We start from the raw sequence: 24,570 nt of genomic DNA, 5'->3' as shown, positions 1-24,570 counted from the left end.
AGCTGAGCACCTGGGATCCTAGTAACTCAGGAGGAAGAGATCATTAAAATCATGGTTTGAAATAACCCTAGGAATAAAGGTGCAATGCTCTAATTTTTTTTTTTTTTTTTTTTTTTTTTTTTTGCCAGTCCTGGGCCTTGGACTCTGGGCCTGAGCACTGTCCCTGGCTTCCTTTTGCTCAAGGCTAGCACTCTGCCACTTGAGCCACAGCGCCACTTCTGGCCGTTTTCTGTATATGTGGTGCTGGGGAATCGAACCCAGGGCCTCACGTATACGAGGCAAGCTCTCTTGCCAGTAGGCCATATCCCCAGCCCTCTATCTCCAATTAAATAGTAAAAAAAGCAAAAGTGTGGTCATACTTTAAGTGGTAGAAGTTCAGCTGAGTAAGAATGTGAAGCAATGAGCTGAGTTCACGTCTGAAATTGGCCAAGGACACACACACACACACACACACACACACACACACACCTTATTAAATTTATCATTTATAGATATAAAATCACTTTTAACATTACTAATTGTGGGTTTAAATAGTTTCTCATTATATTGGAATGTATATTTTTATTAGAAGCAAAAAAAACCCCACCAAAACAATAAAAAACCAACAACAACAAAAACCAATATGCCTATGTTCAGTTCTAAGTATTGTCACCATGAAACCTTATGAGATAGCCCAAGTTACTCAATCTTTCCAGACTCAGATCTTCCTTCTCTGTAAAATAAGGATAATAGCAGCTACTGCTACTTAGTGTTGAAAACATTAAAAATTATTATTGTAATTAATTTAAACTAGGAGATTATCTTACTTAACCCCTATTTTTTCTTCAGTAAGAGGCTAAGATGATAAGAATTGGAATGGCTTGCCAAGAATGACTTGTGTAGCCTTGTAAAACAAGACAGAAATAGCATCAACTTCTCCTAATGTCCAGTCTGGTGCTGTATTTTTAACTGTTTTATTTTATTTTTTTTTTATTTTGTTTTATTGGCCAGTCCTGGGGCTTGGACTCAGGGCCTGAGCACTGTCCCTGGCTTCTTTTTGCTCAAGGCTAGCACTCTGCCACTTGAGCCACAGCGCCCCTTCTGGCCGTTTTCTGTATATGTGGTGCTGGGGAATTGAACCCAGGGCCTCATGTATACGAGGCAAGCACTCTTGCCACTAGGCCATATCCCCAGCCCCCTGGTGCTGTATTTTTAAGTGAAAACAATATTCAGACAGTAATGCATGCTGATGCTACATTGAGATTTATTTGTATCAATTTCTAAGTCTCTAAGCCTATTCTACAATCTGCCTGGTCCTACTGAGAAATTACATCACCTAATTGTAAATTTATATGAATATAATAACAAGAATGAATTAAAAAAGTGAACATACTGTTACACTTCATAAACCTATTAACTTTAATGATAGCCTACTTTGTACCAATAAATATTACACAGGAAGCAGTAAATGAAAAATGATGATAAACATAATTTTACCCTGATGTGAGAGATGATAGTTTTTAAGCTTAAGAACTTAAGACTTCTTGAATATTTGTCAAGATTAATGATGTTGAACAGTCACCACTTTTTGCTGTTGTCTCACATGCCCTGGTGCCCCCTGCAATGTGCAGTTCATTCCAAATGAGAACAGAGCTCAGTGATGAATGCATGCATATTTCATGTTACTAAACTTTCAGAAATGATTTTTTTAAAAAAAACCTCTTTTCACAGCTGATTCAAAATACTCTACTTCTTCTGGAAAAGTGTAATGAGCTACAGAAATATAAAAACCAAAAGTATCTGCAAAGGATGAATGCTACACTTTCCAGAGAAGTTATTTTCCTCTGATAGTAAGAGAAAAAGCACAAAACTGATTTTTGATTTGTATAAAATTTGAGGAAACTATTTCAAAACTTCTTTTCAAAATTAATGTTTAGTGCACAAGTTCTGACCATTGTATACAACAATGTACCAGCTTGCTGAAGACATTGAGATTGACCATCAAGAGACCTTAAAACTAATTATATTTTTGTTGTAGGAATTTGTGTAGAAATTTATACAATTTAAAATTATGTCATAGCTTTGAACAATAAATACAGAACAGAAAATGCAGCAGAACTGACACAATGTCAGAGCACATACATTCATTTTCCATTATTACCATACACCTATTACACAAAATGACATCAGAAATACAGTTAATTTTCACATTGAATAGATACTTTAATTTCTTTTATATGTATAATTGAACTACAAGAACTGTAACATACTAAAACAGAATTGATAAGAGATTGCTTCAATTACAGCATTTTGCCATGGAGCAAACAAATAAAACATTTCCAAATGTAATTAGTTGTCGTTAAGATTGTGATAATGCTTAGTTATTTTAAAATGCTATCTTAATTTCCTACTTTTATCAAGGCTGCCATTTTAATATTCTTGGTCATGCATTTTTATGTAAATTTAGCAACTAGCCAGAATTTAACCATACTTTACATTGTGACTTTTTTCTGAAAATATCTAAGGGAAACTTATTGCCATCCGAAGAAGATTTCTAAGTGATGTTAATTGGTATTGAATCTCCTAAATAAATATGAAATTCATGAACTATTCGAGATTTTCCTGTGACACTATTCTGTTTAGTAATAATATGAACATTATGAATGCAAAGATATACTTGACATACTTCCAAATAAAACTACATTCAGATATTTTCAGTTTTTAATTTTTTTATGTTTCATAGACTTTTCCATTGAAGTCCATCAAAGGGATAAACAGAGTATAGTTTTTGGGAACCCCTTAGCAATATGGATATTAACATTAAGGGGAAAGTGAATTTTGTCCCTGCAGAGTCCTGGCCAGGAGGAACGGTAGCAGTGGAGCTCAGTGACAAAGCACAATAGTAGAGGAAAAGAAGAGATGCCCAAAGCGCTGGTGTTAGGGTTGGGGCAGGCCAGGGGGGAGGGAGATATGCAGTGTGAACTAAGAAGTTGATCACTCAGTATCAACTGGAGCTGGACAGAGACAAGAAATTCATTAGTTTGATGTGAAGAAGGAAAGGTAACACAGAAAGAGTCAATGGGGAAAACAGAAAGAAGAGTGATTAAGACAGAATTGAGGGACAAATGAAGGTGAATGGTGGTATTGATCATGGTGTGTGTGTGTGTGTGTGTGTGTGTGTGTGTGTGTGTGTGTGTGTACGTGTGCGTGTGTGCATGTGTGTTTTGCTGATCCCAAATCTTGAACTCCAGGCCTGGGCACTGTCCCTGAGCCTTTTTGTGCTCAAGGCTAGTGCCTTTCACTTGAGCCACTGTGCCATTTTCGGCTTTTTCTGAGGAATTAATTGGAGATTAGAGTATCAAGGACTTTTCTGAGTGGGCTGCCTTGGAGCCATAATCCTCAGCTCTTAGCCTCTTGAGTAGCTAGGATTACAGGTATGAGCCACCTGTACCCACTATAGCCCAGGCACTTTATAAGCTTATATGAAAATTGAATAGTGAAACCTGTTGTAATTATTTTAAGAAAGTGAAAACAAAGGAGGCTGATAGAAGGGTTACACTGTAAGCAATATGGGAATGTCCCAAAGAAACACGCTTGTTAATATGTGCTAATAAAAACAATTAAGGAAAAGAGAAAGGGTTGAGGGGCAGAGGGCTTTATTGCTTGGACAAGGGTTGGTGCTTCTTCAGGAGGGGAATACAGCAATCATTTGTCTCATGACCATACTGAAATTGAGGGAAAGGGCTGGGATGTAGCTCAGTGGCAAAGCACTTGCCTAGCAAGTGCAACGTACTGGGTTTGATCCCCATTACCAAAAAAGAAAAAGACCAAAAAAATAAAAATAAAAGGAAACAAAAATCTTAGTGGTTTTTTCTTTCTAGCCAGGGCAGAATGGGAACCTAAACCTCAGGGCTGATTATTACTATCCTATGACAAACATCCCAAGCAAAGCTGGTTTGCTTTTCCATTGAATTTAAGTGAGTATAGGATAATTGTTTTTTAAAAAAAATGTATATTGCTTAGCTTCTAAGCACTCTAGTAATGACTAATCATTTGATAATAACCTTATATTTTCAGTACTTCCCAAGTATAGCAATCTCCTATTCAATAATGTAGATTGTTGCACTTCATAGGTGGGCACTTTTCCATGTAAGTCATACCCCTAGCTCTTTATTTGTGTTAGTTTTTTCTCAGATCAGATCTTGCAGTTTTGTTCAGGTCAGTCCTTGAGCTAGGGCCCTCCTGTCCACCTACTCTCATGGATCTGGAATCACAGTCATGTATCACACTCAACTTGTTTGATTAGATACAGTTTTACTAACATTTTGCTCATACTAGTCTTGAATCATAAGTCTCCCCATCTTTACCCTCAGTACCTTTGTGACAGGTGTGAAACATTGCATCTGGTCTTATTTTGTGGTTGCTTTTTCCTTTTACTAGTGTAAATAAATTGTAAAATTATTTCTATTGTGATATTTACCTACATGCATACATTTGATCTAATTTAGTCTCTCGAATCCTCGTTCTTTGCTTCCTCTTACAACCCCTCTGCATTTCAGCTTGTATTGGGTTTCATTATGGTATTTGCGTGTTTACTTTATCACCTTCTTTTTCACCACTCCCACTGGCTCCTCCTGCTGAACAACCCCTCATGTCAATTTATTATTGTTTTTTAGTCTGGACTCTGCATTTGAATGAAAGTATCTAATATTTTACTTTTTAGTTTGGTTTATTCACTCTACAAGATGATCCCAGTTGTATCCATTCTTCTGTAGCAGCCTAACTTTATTGTGACTAAAAATCTTCATTTGTGCATATGTATTATATTTTCTTTATTCATTCATCAGATTTGGAAAGCTAGGTTGATTCCATAGGTTGGCTATTATGAATAGTGGTACCATATGCATGGGTGCATAGGTATCTGCCTTGTATGTTAACTTAGGTTATTTCAGATATGTATTCAAGAGTGATATAGCCAGATAACATAGTAGTTCTGTTTACAGACCTAACTTACATTCTGGAGAATATTTCTTTTTCTAATGAATCGTTTGCAATTTTTTTTTCATTCTATGAAAAGTCTCTTGTTTTGGTTGTAGCTTCCTTTGATATACAAAAGCTTTTTAATATAATGAAATCCCATTTGTCAACACTTGCTCTTGCTGAGAAATTGGAACCATATTCAGAAATTTAGTGCCAATGCCTACTGTTCCAGTCTATTTGTTTACTGCAAGTCTAGTTTCACTTATGCATCCTCTAAGCCTTGTTGTATCCTCCTCCCCCACCCTGCTCCCCACTTCTGTGATATCACTCAGCAGGAGTTATTCCTGAGTCTCATCCTACGGTGTTAATATCCTTATAATGTATTACCATTTTCCCTCTCATAGCTGTATTTTATCTCTCTAACATCTTGTTTTTACTGTATTTTTATCTCCCTAACATATTTTATACTGTACTGTCTATCTAACATCTTGGAGGCAAACATATTTGACCTTGTTGTTCAAAGAGTAATGTAGATCCTCGAACATCATTGACAAAATTGATGTATATATACTTTGCAACTGTTGACAAGCTGGTGACTGCATTTTATTGCACGTTCACTGTCTTTCGGACCTACAAAAGTTACCTTTCCAATTTCCAGAGTGCCACCTTATCTCATGTAATGGTAGGTCACCAGACTGGATCAATCCTACTAAACAAGTTCATCTATCCTCCAGTTTCAGTTGCCTCCTCTATCCCACCAGAAAGTAGTGTCAATTTAATGCTCAGGTTACTATCACTTCTATGTTTCTGTAGTTTAAGGGTCTAGATATTTTATCATCTAAAATACAGTCTCTGTGTAAAGCTAATCAGATATGGAAGTTTTCTATACTGATGTATTTCTCATGCATGAACTAATGGATTGAACATCATTTTTCTGTCAGTGCTGATGGTTCTGTATCCCTCAACTATGTCCTGATATTATAATCTGTGCTCTGACTATATTGCAAATAATTGAAGTGACGTATTAAAAATAAAAACTATTTAAACTAGGCACTTGGTGACTCGTATCTGTATACTAACTACTCAGGAGGCTGAGATCTGGGAATTATGGTTCAAAACAACAAGGCAAGAAAGCCCACAAGACTCATTTTCTCCAATTAACCACTGAAACAACAACAGATCCTAAATAAGCAAATTGGAACTGTGGCTCAATTGGCCAAACTTGACAAAAGAGCTAAGGGGTAGTAGCCAGACACTGAGTTTAACCCTTCCAAAAGAATAGTAAATGAAACAAATTCCTATAATGCTATGTAAGGAACAATTAACAGGGCTTTAGCTATAGGGAGCTGGATTTCTTTGAAGGAAGTATATATGACTTTTACTATTTAAGAACATGACCTAGTGGCAAGAGTGCTTGCCTCATATACATGAAGCCCTAGATTTGATTCCTCAGCACCACATATATAGAAAAAAAATGGCCAGAAGTGGCGCTGTGGCTCAAGTGGCAGAGTGCTAGCTAGCCTTGAGGGAAAAAAGAAGCCAGGGACAGTGCTCAGGCCCTTGAGTCCAATCCCAAGGACTGGCAAAAAAAAAAAAAAAGAAGGAAAATCAGTTTAGTTGCCAACACCACTTTTAGGAGACAAAAAGAACAGTCGGGTGATGACCAATAATAAAAATAAATATGAGTATTTTTCTCCCTGTACAGGAAATCCAAAAGTGTGGAGAACACTGATTTTTTAATGTTGTCTCCTAACATTTAAAGTGCTTTCTCATTAACTTGCTTCAGTAACACATAGGTTAAATTTGGATAATAGAAAGATCAGTATGGCCCTTGTTCAAAACATTCTGTATTTTCATATTTGGAGTTGAGGAATAGATTTATTTCTTTGAATGTTTTTTGCTATCATAGGTGTGTGAATGTATTCATCTCATCAATTTGCATTCTTTAAATATAAGCAGGTTTTGTATTTCAATTATACCTCAATAAAGCTATCAGAGAGAAAAAAATAAATTATTTCCTACTGATAATTCCTAAAGAGACTAGTTTTTGAAGATGGAGAAAAAGTAATATAAGCTCGTACCCAAGAGAAGCAAAACAATCTGTGGTATGTAGTGTTTGATTTGGTTTAATTATAAGTCGATGAGGACTGAATATGATTCTGGATTCCCTCAAAACTCAGAATAAAAAGTATTTCCAAGGCTGTGACCTTTGTATTATGTGATTGCAGGGGCAAATTTAAAAAAAAAAAAAGTACCTGTGCTAATCTGTAGAGAAAAACTATCCCAATGCTGATATAGAGATAAAGCCCATTTTTAAGTTGTTTTGTAGAGGATATTGGTGTACACAGTTCCTTCAACTGCAATTCCTACTAGATGCAATTTGTATCAATGAATATTCACTAATAAGTCTCTAACAGTACTGAACACAGAATACTGAATCTCATTTCAAAAGGGTATCCTTGCAGAGAATGAAAAGCAAGGCCTTACCCCTCTACTTTCTGATGATTCATTTTTCTCAAGCTTTAACTGAATGAATTGAAAAATGTGTGAGTCATTATGGTGTCAATCAGATTGCCTGTATTATTCAGAAAGTATCATTATAAACTGAGGAAGGCACGCCTGAGAACTCAGAGAAGGAACATCAGGGAAGCATGCTCAGATGGACTTTCCAATGCCTCCAATCATATTGCAGATCAAACGTGCCCAATATGTGGCAGACAACACAAAGAAGTGTAATTTCACTAATAAGGCAGTGAGAATAAGTGGGTGGGACTGGAGCTGAGGACTCAAACTTTGCTTTCCAAGGTCAAGAGGGCATGGGCATAGGTTTGAGAATCTTAGTCTCCTTTCTGCATGAAGATAGTGTAGGGCTCCCAATAACTTACCTAAGTACTTGGAAAGTTAAGGCAGCTGTTGGATGTTCATCGTAGTTTGGCTCACTGGAAGATTAGCTAAAGAGTTCCATCCATTGGAACTTCATCTGGTTAGAATTTTAAGGGGTGAACTTAACTGGCCCATGCTTGGTTTAACTACAACACCATAATACAACTTCACCCTTGCTCCTCCTAAAAGAGGATCATGCCAAGGGTCAGTGGCTCACACCCAGAGTTCAAGCCCCAAAGCCATCACAAAAACCAAAACAAAGTAAATATCCTTAGTTAATGAGTTGTGAAGAAGTAAATTACTTCTCACAATTATACTCTGTATACCTAAGTTTACATATAATGCCTCCTCCTTCTCTACCAAACCCATATACATTCCTGTACATATATCCTTTCTTCTGTAACTATGCATACATACTCACACAGGACATTCAGGTACAAAATCCTGTCTAAGAAAAGCCAACTTTATCAATAGAATAAAAATTAAGTGGGGGAGCAACAGGAGAGGGCTAACGAAAAGAGAAGATGATGTGAATACATTTGAAGTGCATACACATATATGAAAATAAAGAAATAAAAGCCATTTTAAAGTATTTTTTAAATGAGGAGAGGTAAGTAAATAATGAGTGAAGGGTAAAAGAAGAAAATGGGTGAGGGCTGGGAATATGGCCTAATGGTAGAGTGCTTGCCTCATATACATGAAACCTTGAGTTTGATTCCTCAGCACCACATATATAGAAAAAGCCAGACGTGGCACTGTGACTCAAGTGGTAGAGTGCTAGCCTTGAGCAAAAAGAAGCCAGGCCAGTACTCAGGCCTGAGTTCAAGCCCCAGGACTGGCAAAACAAAAAGACAATGGATGAAAGGAGAAACTGAAAAGGATTTGGGGAAAATGATATCTAAACCGGAATAAGCAGAGTCTGCAAGTGAATAATTGAGTATTTGAAGAAGAGAAAACAAAAGAATGTGATAATTACAACTTGATAATACAATGGGGGGGTTATGAACAGAAAAGTATATCTTAATCGACAGAAAGATTATCAGTGAAAATTGAACCAGTCCACACTGAGCTCTGTGCTGCTACTGTTAATTGTGAAGTATGTGTGCAAGGCATGTCCTAGTAAAGGCATTAGCCTTGACTTATACACAAAGAAGGTAGATTAGAAAAGGAAGAGTCGGTGACTAAAGGAAAGAAAATTTTCATTACACTGGAGACCTAACTCATAGTAATCTCTTGTTTTAATAATGTTATTTTAAAATGGATACAAGAATAAAATGTTAACACCCGAACTAAAAAAGATAATATAAATTGATGAGATGATGGATATGTTAATTTCCTTAAGAATTTCTACAGAAATGCCTAGGTCAAAATTTTGCCTTGTGTCTCATAAAATGCACAATTAATATTTGTAAGTTAAAATAAAATTTAAAAGGCATCTTTTAAACAACTAACCAAAAGGATTTATTTACTGAAGAAAAAAAACCCTGAAGTGTATGTGTAGTTTCTTTGATCGTTATGGACTACCAGTCAAGGAACTGATCCTAAAGTTCTCTGGAATTTACTATTATCCCCACTTAGTTCTTCTCATTAGAACCATAGTGTTACTGATAGTTCTCAAAGAAGAAAGGCTGCTAGATCAGCTTTGAGTGTACACTAGAATCATCTCTCCCATTTTTTTTTCTGAAGTGTAACAATGGCATATCTCAAGGTCTTTAGAACTCCTGCGTTAGAATCATCTGGGAAACACCAAAAATATTTTTTTCTCAAGGCTAACTCCCTACCATTTGAGCCATAGCTCTACTTCCAGTTTCTGTTGCTTAAATGGAGGTAAGAGTTTCATAGTTTTCTGCTTCAATCCTCAGATCTGAGCCTCCTGAGCAGCTAGGATTGTAGGCATGAGCCACCTGCAGGTGACTTTTGCACATGCATATATGTATGTATCTTTTGGGTAGATAAAGGAAATTGCAGAGAAGGTGCTACAGCAGCATTAAGTCAACAGAGCAGAAAGAAATGTGTGCAGATTTAATTTGCAGGATTAATTTAAATTGGAGATCAAGACTGTAAGAGTGTGTCTGTTTTCTAGTGAATCTTGATGTTCCTTTGTCTTAATATGCTATGCAGGTAAAAAATGAAATGACGGCAAAACAGGGGATTTATTTTATTTCAAATCACACCCTAGACTAGAATAAGGCAGGATCTACTACCATCAGCAATGAGCCCCATGCAGGACAGCAGTAACAACCCCCAAAGTACCACTGTCCCCTAAACTGAAACGTTCTGCACTACAGCAATGGGTTGCCTAGGGGAATAATTAATCATTAGGAACCTAAAGAGTCTTTTTAAAATGTTCTATTTTTAAATGACTTACATTGAGAGAACACTTACCACATGCAAAGGTTTTATTGCAGCTCCTGTCATCACTTGCCCTAAAAATAAGTAGGATATGATCCTGGTCTGCTAGCTTGTTTGTGTTTTACAGAAGGCTTCAATGTGTATGTTGCTAAGGTGAGCACATGGGATGCCTGACTACTGTGCCCGTGCAGCATCACTATGGCTGATGGGTAGCATGTGGTTCTGTATTCTATCATTGACCTGAAGGTTAGAACCGCTTTCTGCTTGAGCATTGTCCTATGTTCCAGTTTCCTAGGGTGGACATTGTGAGAACATGCACTTCAAAGGACAGATAGCACCTTGGTCCAACAGATTTCCACTATCAGACTCCGAACAGGCGATCTAAGGGCAATGAATGTCAAGATACTTACACAGATTAATTGTGCACCTTTAATTGTATCAAGAACCCATCTCACATTCGAACCAGCCTTGTAGATTATGCCAAGTTTTGGTGCATCCTTGTCTGCACTGCTGAATGAGGGTATAGCCTCTTCAGTCAATTGTCTTTATCTTCCTGTGAAGTGAAACCCTCAGCATGGATAGAAATGTGCACATTTTACGTCTACAGAGTTAAGGTGTTGTCACACTTTCACAGAATTTACAATGAATTTCTCAGTGGAAGACACAATATACAGTGCCCTCAATTTTACATGTTTTAAGATAAAAAGATCCCTCAAAGATAATATAAATTCAAAGACCTAGTGATCTGAACAGCTTTTTGGTTTCTCTCTCTAAAAAGGATGGTAAATACTGAGAAAAATACACTTTTCTTCTATTTTCAGATTTATTTCCATTTTTCAATAACCTTGCTTGTGTATATTTGGACCTTACAATATGATTTTTATGGGCTGAGTATAGGTAGTAAAACAGTTATAATAATGAAGCCAATCAGCGTACCTGTCATCACATATACTTACATATTTTGTAGGTGAAGGATGGACCACCCTATTGCCTCAGGCCCATATAGATACCAGGCAGAACCTCAACATGTGAACCTCTTTTGATATTTCACCTAGGCCCAGCTGTAAATAACCCTTTGTGGGCCAAATGGAAAAGCCCCAACTTGCTAGATCTAGTGGCCCCTTCATTAACCTCTGCCTCCTTGCTCAGACCCATATAAGCCTGGTCCCAAATTCACCCCTTTCACAACCTCCAGGAGAAGGTCTGTGCCCCTTGCTGGTCCTCATTAAACAGTCCTTGTCTGTTGACTATGGATCAAGTCATGCCTATTCCTTTTCCATTCTCCTTCATTTCCCTAACAGTAGGAAAGGCAACTAAAATCTTCTTACTCAAGAAAAGGAAAATACCTGCAACAGTAAAACATAGTTAACAGAGTCTCTTGCTACAGCATCTAGGTTTATTCACCTTATATATCTGCTATTTAAATGTTTAAACTGCTTCTGCCTCCTCTTGCCACTCCCCCTGCTGCCACTTGAACTCTGGTTTCCTCTCATTCTCTATTTCTGTACCTTTTCTTCAATGTTTAAAAAGACCTTGCTACATTACAAACGTTGATGAACTTAGAGGTTCTGATGCTGACTGAAAGTAACCAGACAAAAGAAAAGCATCTCATGATCTCATTAATATGTGGAGGCTTAAATAAAGTCATATTCAGATTTAATGACCAAAAGTCAATTTTAAATGAACGAGCAAACATGAATTAACTCTTTCCTCTTAATTTATCTTTTCATCTATTCTTCTGATTATAAGGAAAATGCCAGAAAGCTCTTTCTTGTGTATGGGTGCATGCACACACGCGCATGCACATGTGTGTGTGTTCTTTTTTTAAAAAAAATTGTTTCCTTTGATGAGGGTGGGTCTTAGAGGCTGTTAAGGCTGGTCTTGAACTTTTTAGATCAAGCATCCCTCATGTCTCAGCTTCCCAATTAGCTACCATGTACTATATATGCTACCATGTTACATTTTCTTGTAATTTGTTTTCACCTTCATACTGATCATTATTTAAGTAATATAAGTCATAACAATATTGACCTGAACCCACATGGATAATTACATAGTTTTGTTTTTAAAAATAATTTACCACAAATATAAACCATAAAATAAATATTTTGAGTACCACCAGTAAGAGGTGTTAAAGAACCATGACTTTGAAGGTAGGCAGATTAAGTCCTGAATTTGACAAAGCCTCTTCAATAGTTTGCCACTTTAGATATGTTATTCAGCCTATCTAAGTCTCAATTTACATTTGTCTTAAATGAGTCCAAAATGTCATGTTTTTGATCAATCTGTCCTGAGAAGTAAATAATATGTCTATATAAACAAACATATTGTATATATTTAATAATTATAATCTGTTATTATGGTATAACGTTTTTGCCCTTTTGGATTAATTTGAATTGATTTCCCAGGAATGCGCATTTTGACACAATAAGGTCACAATGAATCACCCCATTACTTCATAGTATTTTTCCATACCTCTCTATATAATGGGTGCTAGAAGAATGTACTCAACTATAGAGGAATGGTTCTTTTTACAGTGGCAACGTAGAAGGCAGACATGAGATATGTCCTTTTACTAAGTTTAATGTTGAAGCAGAGGAAATGTGAGGTGTTGGAAATATTGAAACTCTAAGGATCTGTCTATCTATCATTTACAAACTTTTAAAATATTGGACTTTTCAAATAATGTATGAAAGTCATGTGACTACTACAAATATTCAATATATTTTAGCTAACTTTTTAATTTTTCCTTTATGCATTTCCAATGCTAGGATTTGAACTCAGGGCTTCACACTTGGTAGGCAGGTGCTAAACTCTTGAGCTACACAATGAACCTTTTCTTACTTTATTGGTTTTTGTTTTTTCCAGGTAGAGTCTCACACTTCTGCAAAGAGCCATCCTCAGACTCACATCCTCTTACTTAGCGACTTCCATGTGGCTGAGGTCAGATAGATAGATAGATAGATAGATAGATAGATAGATAGATAGATAGATAAATGATAGATGATATATGATATATGATATATATATATATATACATATATATGCTAACTTTAATACTGCTTGCCTAAATTGGCTTTGAGCCATGACCCTCTTGATTTCTGCCTCCTTAAGAGCTGGTATTATAAATGTGAGCCATTGCTTTGCCTTAATGTTTTCATTATTTCTACCTTAATAGCTGAAAAATCTTAGGTTAGAATTTTATATAATTCATTTGAAGTATGTTTTTATATCATTTGATTCTTGGATTTAAAATTTATCAAAAGAGATTTTTTACCCTTTGCTGGCTGTTATTAAGAAAATAAAATTACCTTAGCATTTTTGGATTCTTTTATATTTCTAGTTTATTATACTTTTTATTATCTTTATGCAGTTGTATGAAGGAGTTGCCATGTACCAAAGTAGCTTATAACTACAATGCATCATGACCAGTGTCACTCCTTCAACATCCTCACTCATCCCTCATCTACCTACTTCTTCCCTCAATTTTTTTTTTCTTTCCCATTCCTGGGGCTTTGACCCAGAGCCTGAGCACTGTCCCTGGCTTCTTTTTGCTAAAGGCTAGCACTGTGCCATTGAGCCACAGCACCACATCTGGCTTTTTCTGTATACGTGGTGCTGAGGAATCAAACACAGGGCTTCATGCATACTAGGCAAACACTCTACTGCTAAGCCACATTCCCAATCCCCCTCACTCTTATTATATTTTAAAACATTTTTCTCATTGCAAGTGTTTTTGTGTATTGTCCCAAAACTTTGCCAATTTATAATCACATATACCCTACTTTCCTTTAGAATTTTTTCCATTGCTTTGACATTTATGCTACACATTTTCCAAGGATGTCTTAATCCTGATCTTGAGGATTCTCTAGATGTATGTAAAACTACCCTGACACCCGACAAGCAGTCATTTTTCTTCTTCTACACATGTGTTTTCTACACAAACATGGTTACTGATAGACACCTGAATGCTACACATAGGAAAAAAATGCATTTGGAAACCCATCCTAAAATCTGTGTTATGATAAAAATAAACTACACTAACGTCACTGTAGATCTTTCCTTCTATGGTAAGAGAAAGTGTTTCATGTTGCCAGTTTTGTGCAATCTTGATTGTCTGCATGTCTTAAAGGAGAACCTCCCGCAAATAGGAAACAAGCTTTCTGAGCTACATTTAGATTTGTGTTATTCTTCTACAAAGATGACTCACTAATTTATATGCAAGTCATACAAATGAAGAGTAAAAGCATTTGTGCTTGAGAAATTTTAACATGAATATTAACTTACCAAGTTTCTCTTTTTTTTCTTTTACTTACTGATACTGGGATTTGAACTCAGTGGTTTCTGCTTGTTAGGCATGCTCTATACCACTTCTTTTCCACAGCTGGCATTCAAGACACACAACATCAACCAACTTAATAGTCAAAATGAGGTCATACTAACTTACTAACTTTTTTCCAGTGCTAGTCTTGAACCATGATTGTCCCAGTCTCTACCGCCCAAGGAACTGAGGTTCCAGTGTGGTCCTATATTCCTGAAAATACTCTCTTGACATTTAAAATGATTCCTTTTAGAATACATTTGAATTTCTTAAAGTACTTTGTGAAAATTGTAGTTAGGTGTATGCAACTAATAGGTACATAATTGCATTATATTCTCCAGAACAATCTAGTGAAGATCGATATAATACTAGAGTTTAGTTGATCATGAAAATAGATATTAATCATTATAATTTTCAGTGACAAATCTTTAATGGGAAGTATCAATTGTGTCAGATACATAAAAAGATAGATAGATGATAGATAAAGATAGAGATAAATATAGATAGACATCTTTACATATATCTATCTATATGCATGTATATCTTATATTGAAGATTGTCAACTTCTGAAACCTCAGAAGAATATAGCTAGAGGTGGAAATTGTAATAAAATTATTGTATCTATTTTCATACTGTCCTTCCAAGCTTTTTTCATTTCTTCTATATATAATAATCCAGTGCCTGAGGATATTTTTTCTGCCAAATAATAGAAGAACAATGATACTATTATGAAGAAGCAAACCAAAACACAGATCTCATCAAAGAAGTTTTCTTTAAAATTCAAATAACAATTCATCTGATAACCTAATTATATTTCTGTATTTTACCATAGTTTTATATTTTTCTCACATATTTTCTAGCCTTTATTGAAATATATCAGCATATCTGAGAAAAATGTTTGAAAAAGGAATTCAGAGGAAATAAATAATGCTGCTGGACTGAAATTAGTATTTTATTTGAAAAAAAGAAATATGCATTTGAAAGCATTATATGTGAAAGAAATAAGACAATATACGATTTTCTAAATGAAATATGAACATCTAAACTGTTACTTATATTCATCTTTTGAGAACTGAAATAACCATTTCTGTATTTGTGGGTTTTTTTTAACAATTCCCATTGATGATATCAATGAATAAATGCTGAACTAGATACTTGGATGCCCATTATCTTATGTAATATTCACACCTCAGTAAGATTGCCAATATTAGTTTTATTTTATGGCCAATGAGATAGAACACTAAAGTTAAATCTGAAGACAAATTTACAACTTAAATACACATCCAGATTTCTTAGCTTTGTGTCCTTCCCTCTGCTCAATGTCATTGCTGACACTTAAGGTGTTTACAAGATGTATGGACAGATGAAATAGTCTATTCTCATACCTATCCCTAAATTACTGAACTCATTTTGAAGGCAAAGGTGTTTCCCCAAGGATACCAGAAAGTCCAAAGGAAACTAATGTTGGTTACAGATAAAATTTTTATGTATGTATATGCATGTGTGTGTATGTGTAACTGGGAATCAAACTCAGAGACTCACACTTGATAAATAAATGTTCTGTTATTTTAAACATGCCATTGCACCCTCAATTAAGAATATATTGGCTCAATACCTGTTATCCAGATATTTATTATTTTAATAATGTAAATTAATTGTACAAGTAATTTCATTGTGATCATCTCCTAGATGCATATAGTGTACATTAACCAAACATTCTGCCTCTGTTGCTCTCTGTCTACTTTGCTCCTCCACTGATTTTTGAACAGTTTTTAGTGGATTTCATTACACTATTGAATATATATCATATAGTCATTTCTTTTTTTTTCTTTTTTTTTTTTTTTTTGGCCAGTCCTGGGCCTTGGACTCAGGCCTGAGCACTGTCCCTGGCTTCATTTTGCTCAAGGCTAGCACTCTGCTACTTGAACCACAGTGCCACTTCTGGCCATTTTCTATATATGTGGTGCTGGGGAATCGAACCCCAGGGCTTCATGTATATGAGGCTAGCACTCTTGCCACTAGGCCATATTCCCAGCCCCTCATATATTCATTTCATTATACTATTTTTGTATCATATATATCATATATATTTCATCATGATATTATATATTTATCTGCGATTTCATGTATTCATATGCATATTCTCCAGCACTGAAGAAGACAGAACACTTGGGACTTAATTTTGATTAATGACTCAGTTCTGAGAGACATATTAAAATAAATTGAGGGAAAATATAGATTATTAAATTTCATAATATTCTCCCACATGTATACTATGTATGGTCATATCAATACCCAAGACTCTATAAAGAAAGTTTATAATTTTAGAATAGCTATAGATATGATTTGGTTTATAACCAGAAAAATATAGAGTGCTTCTGGCTTCAGAAAGAGAGAGAGAGAGACAGAGAGAGATGGGAGAGAAACAAAAAGAGAGAGACAGAGAGACAGAGACACAGAGACAGAGACAGAGAGAGACAGAGAGAGCAACAAATCTCTAAAGCAATAATTTCAGTGCAAGAAAACAAAGGGTAGAATCTAGAAGAAAATGTAATGCAAATCTTGCAGAAGTTAAACTTTAAAGGATAATTTAAGAGGATTCACCAAGGTAACAAAAAAATTGTAGTTAAGAAATGGTATGAGGCTGGGAATATGGCCTAGTGGCAAGAGTGCTTGCGTGCTACACATGAAGCTCTCCATTCGATTCCCCAGCACCACATATATGGAAAACGGCCAGAAGGGGCGCTGTGGCTCAGGTGGCAGAGTGCTAGCCTTGAGCAGGAAGAAGCCAGGGATGGTGCTCAGGCCTGAGTCCAAGGCCCAGGACTGGCCAAAAAAAGAAAAAAAGAAAAAAAAAAAAAGAAATGGTATGAAAAGTACAAATTGAACATGACTGCTGTGACAAGAGACAATGCTAGTCCAAAAAAGACACTGATACGAAACATGAGTTCATGACTCTGGAGTAAAATCACGGAAGGGATTAAAAGAAATAGCAGTTTTATTTTCAAAATATGTTTAGTATTTATTATTATGTAAAAGTGATATACAGAAAGATTATAGTTATATAGGTCAGGTAAAAAGTACATTTTGTTTTGAACAGTCTCCTTCCTGACCCCTGTCCCTCACCATTTGTAGTTCATTTCAACACAGTGTCTCATGAGTATCACTTTTGCCTTGCTCCATTTGTTCACCCTTTGTCCCACCAATTCTTTGCTCCCCTTTGCCCTCCCCCAAACAGATAAACTTACAGATAATACAAAATGGAGAAAAAGGAGATAGAAAAAGGAAAATAACATAAAAACCTCTCATTTCCATTTCTTGGAAAAGCTACCAAAGATAAAGAAGATCATTTGGATTATTAAACTTGTCTGCATACTTTCAAGGGAGAGTGATTGAGGGCTGGATTGCATCTATCTATTTTACGAAAACTCACTAACAAGAACTGAATCTCTACCTCCAGGAACAGCAAGCTTTTCAGCATCCAAACTGTTTAGTGTTAGAACCTGGCTCTGCAGTAATCAGCCCTTGGAGATATAATTATGCACCCAAAACCCTCTGACCCTCAGAGGAAGATCAATAACTCATGCCTTGTGCAGTTTTATACAGGATTAAAAGAGATACTATGAGATAGGTTTAATGTAGTCCTGCCCCATAGAAAGTGATCCCAAATGTTATCTATGGGAATTACTAGTTTCCAAAACGGACACTATTCAAAAAGTGATTTTATCTTATGGAGCTAGACAACTCTAAGTTGTCTTCCATACAATAAAATCTAAAGTTCTGTGACTCAAACATTGGAAGGCTAATAATTACATTTTAACAGATTTCCCTAGCACAGTTACATAATGATTATAAATACCTTAAATCAGACATTTTGGTCTTTACTGTCCATAAATAAATCCTGAATACACTAATCTATATATATAAGTCAGTGTGTGGGAAATAATCCATATAAACCCTTAACATATAAAGTAATGTGTTATGTATAGTTCCCATGTAACTCTATATTTTGCCTGTGCCTCAATTGATATTTTAGTTAGTGATACATATGAATGTTTTTATTGTCATTTCAACTGCAATTTATAAACATTACTCCTATCACAAGTTGTAAGTTTTCCTGAAGTAGTACACAGCGTATCTACAGTTCCTATGTAAAAAATTACTTAGGTAATTTGTGAAACTTGGCATATTTCAGAATCATTAATAACATCCCAGAGCATATAAATGACTTTAAAGCCTTTAAATGTAGTTCTCATTTTTCTCTGCCCAAGGCTGAAAATTGGGAGAGATAATAACTTTGCTGTGTGCAGGGAATTATTTTTCACCTTGAAATTCAAGCAGACATATTGACAACCTCTAGACCTACAAACAAACCTTCTAATTTGTGTGACTGGTAGCATTTAACAACAACAACACACAAAAAAAATAGTTGAGAAAGAATGAATTACTCTCAGAGTTGTAGTTATTTCAGAGTAAATTGAAAAGAAGTGGTGTCTAAATAACAACGTAAAACATAAAGTTGAAATAAATCAATGTGTTTGTCATATATCTGTATTATCCATTTGAGGTAAAACTAATAACAGCCATCTTTATTGGATGTGTGATAGGTTCCAGATGCCATGTAAAGTGATAATATTTAATAATTATTTAAGATGCTATGCTAAAGTAATTATACTTAATATTTATGACTATATATGGCATTATGTATAGTATAGATGATTCTATCACTTACAAGACTATTATGAGGCCAACAGAATCCTAATTTCATGTAGAGAAAATAGACTTAAAGAACTCAGTATTAAGACCTAGGCACCCATGGGTCACACCAGTCATCTTAACTCCTCAGAAGGCTGAGATCTAGGGTTAGTGGTATGAAACCATATTAGGCAAGAAAGTTTGTGATAATCTTGTCTCCTATTATGCACACAAATGCTAGAAGTGGTGCTATGGCTCAAGTGGTACAACTAGCACTGGCCTTGAGCAAAAACCTCAGGGAGTTCAAGCCCCAGGAATACCACAATTTTAAAGAAAAATTCAAGACCCACACAATACAGTTAGTAAAAGAAGACAAGACTTGAAATGTTGGGTCCACCTCTGTATTCATAACTAATGCTGACCAATATATAATAGAAATCACAGAGACACTGACAATGTCTAAGAAAATGACTGTTAGTATAAACTGACTCTTTAAATGGTGATAAGATGCCGGTTTTTGTTCATAATTTGCCACAGTCAGGACAGAAGTAGATAGTTTTATAATCAATCCCAAATTTGGCTGCTGTGAGCCACTGCATCTGTTTTGCCTTTTGAAAACAGAAACATCTATCTGAGATTGACTGGGAATTTGGGACTACTCTCAATTTTAATGTGGCCTATTGTTATTAACTAAGGAGTAAAATCCCAACAGCTATCAATTAATAATATAATGCACCTCTAGTTAACTATCTCTGCAGGTATGTGAAAAGAATAAAAATAATGTGTTGTATTTATATAGCAAATAACCCTATGGAGTCCAGAGGATTTAGTTGACAGCATCTAAAATAGCTTAATTAAGAACAGGATGTTAATATCATAATTACTTTGTAGATACTGAAACTGACATTGAGTTTGTATGTCTCTACTAATGTGGACATGAAATAGCCAAAATGATGTGGAAGGCTTCCTCCACTTTTGATCTCCGTGATCAGTAGTGAACTTGTAAACCAATCACACACCTCCACAATCAATAGTGAATATGATAACTATTCACAAACCTCCACAATCAATAATGACCATACTAACCAGTCATACACCTCCAAAAGCAATAGTGACAGTGCTAGTCAACCACAATGTTCTTTATTCATTCTTTTTCATGAGGGACCAAACAGTAATTTGAAGACTCAATGTCATAGTAATTATTGGAGTGGCATGGTAATATTTTGTATTATTTTATTTGCATTGACAATATTTAAATGAATAACCATTTTAATGTAATAGTTTCATTCCAAAAAATTATGTGTTAAAGAATTGTAATTAGAGCTGGGAATATGGCCTAGTGGCAAGAGTGCTTGCCTCCTATACATGAAGCCCTGGGTTCAATTTCCCAGCACCACATATATAGAAAATAGAAAATGGCCAGAAGAGGCCTGTGGCTCAGGTGGCAGAGTGCTAGCCTTGAGCAAAAAGAAGCCAGGGACAGTGCTCAGGCCTTGAGTCTAAGGCCCAGGACTGGCAAATAAATAAATAAATAAATAAATAAATAAATAAATAAATAAATAAATAAATAAATAAATATTGTAATTACCCAGCAGCTGGTGGCTCAGGCCTGTAATCCTAGCTGCTCAGGAGGCAGAGATCTGAGGAATGAGGTTCAAAGCCAGCCAGGGCAGGAAAGCCTATCCAATTAACCACCAGAAAAGAGGAAATGGTTCTGTGCTAGCCTTGAGCTAAAGAGCTCAGGGACAGTGCCTGGAGCAAGAGTTCAAGCCCCACAACCAACCAAAAAAATTTTTTTAAAGAAAGAATTGTAATAATAAGAGTGTTTGAAAATGTTGCAACTTCTATCTTTACATTCAGTATTTTGTAATATGAGAAAGCTAGCACTGTATTGTATTGTGTTGAGAATGAAGAAATTTAATATAAACTTGCCTGTAGAGGGTCATTATAATCTAAACAGTGATGAAACAATTCATATCAAATTGTAAGTCTCTTGCTTTACTTTCTCTCTGAATCAGGCATTATAGACGAATAGGCCGTGTGTGTGTGTGTGTGTGTGTGTGTGTGTGTGTGTGTTGCCCCAGACTATGTCCATAGTTCCTGATTGTTTCATTGCTGATTAAATCACCAGAATCTTCTTGTGGACTTTTAAAAATTGCATATTGCCATGCACCATTCCATATATTTTTTTAATTTTTATTGTCAAACTGATGTACAGAGAGTTACAGTTTCATACGTTAGGCATTGGATACATTTCTTGTACTGTTTGTTACCTCCTCCTCCTCCCTGTTTCCCTTTCCCCCCATGAGTTGTTCAGTTGATTTACACCAAACAGTTTTGCAAGTATTGCTTTTGTAATCATTTGTCTTTTTACCCTGTGTCTCTTGATTTTGGTATTCCCTTTCAGTTTCCTAGTTCTAATACCAGTGTACATGGTTTCCAATGTACTCAGATAAGATACAGTGATAGTGCAGGTACAACCACAGGAAGAGGATACAAGAGGGTCATCAATAATAGAAGCTATGGTTTCACATCACATGTTGAAAATAATTACAACAGTGATATAACAGTCCTTTCCATAACATGGAGTTCATTTCACTTAGCATCATCTTATGTGATCATAAGGGTATAGCTATTGGGCTCTTGTGATTCTCTGCTGTGACTAGCCTAAACCTGTGCTAATTATTCCCTATGAGGGAGACCATAGAGTCCATGTTTCTTTGGGTCTGGCTCACTTCACTTAGTATAATTGTTTCCAAGTCCTTCCATTTCCTTATGAATGGGGCAATGTCATTCTTTCTGATAGAGGGATAAAATTCCATTGTGCATATGTACCAAATTTTCCTGATCCATTTGTCTGCTGAGGGGCATCTGGGTTGGTTCCAGATTCTAGCTATGACAAATTGTGTTGCGATGAACATTGTTGTGCTGGTGGCTTTAGTGTGTTCTTGTTTGTGGTCTTTTAGGTAGATGCCCAAAAGTGGGGCTGCTGGGTCATAGGGGAGCTCTATGTTTAGCCTTCTGAGGAATCTCCATACTGCTTTCCAGAGTGGCTGAACCAGATTACCTTCCCACCAACAATGAAGTAGGGTTCCCTTTTGGCCACATCCCCTCCAACAATTGTTATTGTTAGTTTTCTTGATATATGACATTCTTACTGGGGTGAGATGGAATCTCAATGTTATTTTGATTTGCATTTCTTTTATGGCCAGTGATGTAGAGCACTTTTCATATGTCTCTTGGCTATTCTCATTTCCTCCATATTTCTAACTCAGAATTTCTTAAGCCCAAGAGTTTGTATTTCTAAGTTCTTAGATGATTCTACTGATACTGATTCATTAGTTCCTCCAGTAGTCATTTGAGGAATGCAACCAGTCAAATTTCTGTTTTTATTTCTTATGGAGTGACACATAACTATAACGATGACTAGATAGCAACTAAATGCCAATCAAGCTATGTGATTGAAAGTATAAGGTGTGTGTGAATGTGTGTGCACATGTGTGCATGCACATGCACGTATATGCACAATAGTTAAGAAAGAAAGCTATTTCTGTTCCAAAAGAATAAAAAAGTTGTTAAAGCTAAGAATTAATGAATTCTAAGGCCATTTTCAACATGCTGTCTTTGAATTATATTCTTACATTCATTCACAAATGAATGTTAAGCATGTATACAAAGTTAGCATATAACAGAGATAAAGGAATGAGCTCTTCTTCTGGGAAGCTGGTTTTGCACTTGATGTTACTTTGCTTAGATATATTCTTCAGGTCGTTTAATATTGGTACATATGTCTTTCAACCTTGTCTTTAATTTCATATATATGTTTTCTCTCTTGCTATGTTTTGTACGTAATTGGCACTTGTAAATATTTTCTCACTTGTATTGCTTTCTTTGTTGGACTCTGAAGAGGGTATAATGATACTAGAGACTATCTCTGGTCCCCTGATTGTAATGGGATTTTGGATAAGAAACCAATTCTTTTATGACAGGGAAGACATATGCAGCCAGGTGATTTTTGTGAAGTCAGATCATGAAACCTAAACTACGTGAAACTTATGAAAGAAAGTATTTATGTTTGCACTGGATTTCTGGTAGAAGCTTTTATCTTACCCATCATTATTTTAAAATAGTAACTGTTGATGTATAGGTATAAAATAGCAACTTTCAGATACCAATGATGATAATTCTATTGGAATACAGTTTAAGTGTAGGTTGATACTTTTTGAACCAACATTTACAAATATAATTAGTTTGTAGAAATTTAAATATAGGTGAATACTATATATATGAATATCTGTGGCTACTTATCAAGGCAAGGTTTTAAAAAGGGAAATATTTAAATAGAAACAGAGGGCAGAAAGATACATTATCATATTTTCTAAAATGATATAGCCATTTTTAAAAATATTTTTGTATTTATAAAAATATAAAATTAAGAAGAACTTTTATTTCTAATTTTGTAATTGGCAAAGGACAGTGTTTGGAGTAAAAATATGCCATCCATTGACTATGTATCTTTCTGTATTGTAAGGTATGTATTTTGCTTTACACTCGAATATGTTTTGTATTGTCTTCAAATATTCATACAAGGAAGTTTCAATTTAACATCATATTCATCATGTAATACATCTTGATCAGTCACTCCTTCCATCATTTTCTCTCTTCTATCTCTCCAACTCCCACCTGTCTCATCAAGTTCCATAATTCCAATTTTACCTGCCATTCCTCCTTTTCTTCATCTAATTCCTTTTGTGTAGATTCTAACATCTCAGTCAAGATGTGACTCAGCTTCCTGATAGTTATTATTTTTAACTAGATGCTTGACTATATAATTCAAAGTTTCTTCTCAAGAGCACACTGTTCAAAATATGTGAAATACACATGTGTACATTCATATATCCACGGATATTCAGATATATAGATTATATCAGGACTCACAACCAGCCACCATGGGTGATCTCTGTTTCTATACATAACTATAATCATGTCACTATTCTATTTTTTTTGTATCTACACTGGTTAGCACTTCTGTATAGTTCTTAACTCATTCTAAGTGATAGTTTTTCACTTTATCAAGTAGAAAGGGGACAAAGGTTACAGTCCTGATTACAGGTTACACATGTGTAACCTGGGTGTTTGTGGATGTAAGTTCTTAGTGATCTCCCTTCCCTCAGAAACATATCACCATCTCTCTTTGGGCATTTCTGACAAGGATAGATTTCTAGAGTAGAGTTTACAACTTTGCTCATCAGGACTAAGAAATGATTAATACAGAAGATTTTATAAGCCATCAGTATTTGTGCCTAGGTTCTCCTAATAATAGTAGAAATACTCCAGGTGTTCAAGAAGTAAATGTTAGG

General features: G+C 35.5%; 1 protein-coding gene and 1 long non-coding RNA gene across 11 annotated transcripts in view; both read left to right on the top strand.

Moving 5' to 3' along the window:
* The window catches only part of Magi2 (membrane associated guanylate kinase, WW and PDZ domain containing 2), a 1,248,503-nt gene that overhangs the window by 89,732 nt on the left and 1,134,201 nt on the right, over window positions 1-24,570 (top strand). The window lies entirely within an intron of this gene.
* On the top strand, window positions 637-18,570 carry LOC125346947. Its single transcript, XR_007210072.1, has 3 exons — window positions 637-647; window positions 14,270-14,276; window positions 17,843-18,570. It is a non-coding gene; the product is annotated as an uncharacterized LOC125346947 (long non-coding RNA).

The sequence above is a fragment of the Perognathus longimembris genome, chromosome 2, assembly GCF_023159225.1.
Source record: "Perognathus longimembris pacificus isolate PPM17 chromosome 2, ASM2315922v1, whole genome shotgun sequence".
Classification (NCBI taxonomy): Eukaryota; Metazoa; Chordata; class Mammalia; order Rodentia; family Heteromyidae; genus Perognathus; species Perognathus longimembris.
This window is presented reverse-complemented; position numbering and strand designations above follow the sequence as displayed.